The sequence below is a fragment of the Salvia splendens genome, chromosome 16, assembly GCF_004379255.2.
Source record: "Salvia splendens isolate huo1 chromosome 16, SspV2, whole genome shotgun sequence".
Taxonomy (NCBI): domain Eukaryota; kingdom Viridiplantae; phylum Streptophyta; class Magnoliopsida; order Lamiales; family Lamiaceae; genus Salvia; species Salvia splendens.
In genome coordinates, this window is record NC_056047.1 from 22,976,971 (window position 1) to 22,979,565 (window position 2,595).

The 2,595-nt window shown below is 43.1% G+C and overlaps 1 pseudogene; it reads left to right on the top strand.

Moving 5' to 3' along the window:
- Positions 1 to 2,595, top strand: LOC121770372 (annotated as a pseudogene).

Below are 2,595 nucleotides of genomic sequence, written 5' to 3' on the forward strand. Positions count from 1 at the left end.
ATGAAGAGATCATCAAAGCAACACCTTATGCTAATGGCAATAGCCATGCTTTGCATCTACACTGCAGGTTTATCCCTTTCTCAACTTTTATGGAAATCTCAAATAAAATAAGTAGTACTAACTTTTTTGTTTTTTTGGATGGATAGGTGAATTTAGATGCTAGGACGGGAGTGTGCTATGGCACCCTTGGCGACAATCTACGACCATCAAGAGAAATCGTCAATCTAATCAAGCGTAACAACATTGGTAACATTCGATTATACAACCCTAATCCAGCAATTCTCGAAGCACTTCAAGGCACCAACATCTCTGTCATCGTTGGGGTACCTAACGAAGACATCCAAGGCATCGTGACAGATCCATCTATCGCGACATCTTGGGTCCGAAACAACATCCGCAAGTACCAATACGTCAACTTCCGCTACATTTCCGTTGGCAACGAGATGAACCCGGCGGACAACCCCACATCGCACCCTACATCCCGGCAGCCATGCAACGCATCTCCAATACCCTGGCCGCGGCCAGGCTTCGGAGAATCAAGGTCTCCGCGGTCCTAAGCATGTCGGTTATCGGAGTATCCTACCCTCCCTCAGCCGGGGCATTCCCACCCGAATTCCGAGAATCGTTCATCGATCCAATCATCAAATTTCTTCTCAAAACACATAGTGCTTTTCTAATTGATGTGTATCCATATTTTGCATATGCTAGTGACCCCACCAATATTCATTTAGACTATGCATTATGTACTTTTGAAAGAGCAGGTTTGCGTAGGTGTCGTTCAAACAAGGATGTATCCTACTGATCAAGATGAAACAATCCCCTGCTAAGCCTAAAACCTGGTATCAATAATTCCTCAACCCTCTTCTACTGGGTAGTATAGTGAAGGTAGGGGTCGAATCCCACAGAGATGGTGACGGTTGGAGTGATTGTGGTGATATTCTGGAGGGTTTGGTTAGCTACCACGCTTGGGTTGAGTCTCTACCTAGACAAGAAATTGAAAGTGGTATCCTACTGGCTAGGGGTGTGAAAAGATTCTGATATGCAACGGTGTACGTGGACATGGTGAAATGGAAATATTCGAAAAGTACTGGGTTTCTATTTTGGGCTAAACGGAATATCAGAAGGTAGTGGTAGTTGTGGTGACTAGGCTGACAGGTCTGCAGGGTATAATTAAAAGTGAAGGACGAAAAGCAAAAAGCATTTAAAAAGCAAGTGGTCCCCAACATTTGATATGGACATCATCTTCTTCAACGAACACAAACTAAAATCAGAAAACAAACCAGATTCAGCACCATTAAAACACAGATTAATAACTCATGAACTCAGATCTACAATCAAAGATTCCAAATCAAAAATCAAACACCGAAATCGAAACTCTGCCTACTGGTCAACATGAACGATGATATGAAACAATCAACTGAACCTTGCATGAAACTATCTTCAAACGCAATCAAACAGAAAACAAACTCGCTAACTCAGAGAATTTAACTACTAGACTGAAAATTGCGATTCAACACTAGAGATAACCGAAAACGCTAGATCTACACTAACTAGGCAGGGAAAAGAAATCGGCGAAGTAAACTGAACAGAAAACAGCTTCATAGCATCAAACATGTTCGGATCTTCAAACGAAGTACTTCTAAGCGGCGGAATTCAAAAGCAACAAAGCATCCAGTGTAAAGAAAAGCAAGCAATTTAAACTACAAAAGCGAAATAAAGATTGTTTCTGCCACTCCGGGCGATGGAACTTCTAACTACGATCTTGCTGACTGAGATGAGAACGTCTGGAACTCCAGGAACTTCTGGAACTCAGGTGATCATTGGTTGCGGCGAGGAATGAGACTCTGGACTGAGCTGAAGGACTGAACTACCGAAAGAATTCTACCTAAGAGTGATGATGATGAATGAGAGTCCCCTCTCTCTCTCCAAGTGGCTTCCTTTTATAGGGAGGCTTACCCTTGATTTTAGGGTAAAACCTCGTGGCGAGATTACTTCTTTTCCCTTAATTGTGGTTGATCAGTCCCAGCTATCCTTCTTCTCCATCTCGAGCCATTTTTGCATGCATACTGGTCAGTATGTAATCGTTCTGATGCCCTTTTCACCTGAAGTATCTGAAGCTTTGCCTACTCGCTAGAACACTCAACCTGCACACTTTGAGCAACTGTTTTGCAGATATAATCAATTATGCACATCATACTGACCAGTAACCAAGGCCTAGAATACGACCTATCAACTTCTAAATCGGTTGTGCTTAGGGATGGACCATACCAATACCAAAACTTATTCCATGCCATGGTTGACTCGGTCCACGCGGCTCTCGAGAAGGCCGGTGGGCCCAGCCTCAAGGTTGTGGTGACGGAGACGGGGTGGCCCACGACCAGAGGGATGGAGAATACCGTATCGAATGCATTCGCTTACAACTCAAATTTGTTCAAGAGTGTCAAAAGGGGAACTTCTAGAAGGCCAAGGAAGACTTTGGACACTTACATTTTTTCTCTCATTGATGAGAATCAGAAAACTCCTGAACTTGAGAAGCATTGGGGAATCTTTCTTCCTAATAATGTCCCTAAATATCAAGTCTCTTTTATTGCATAA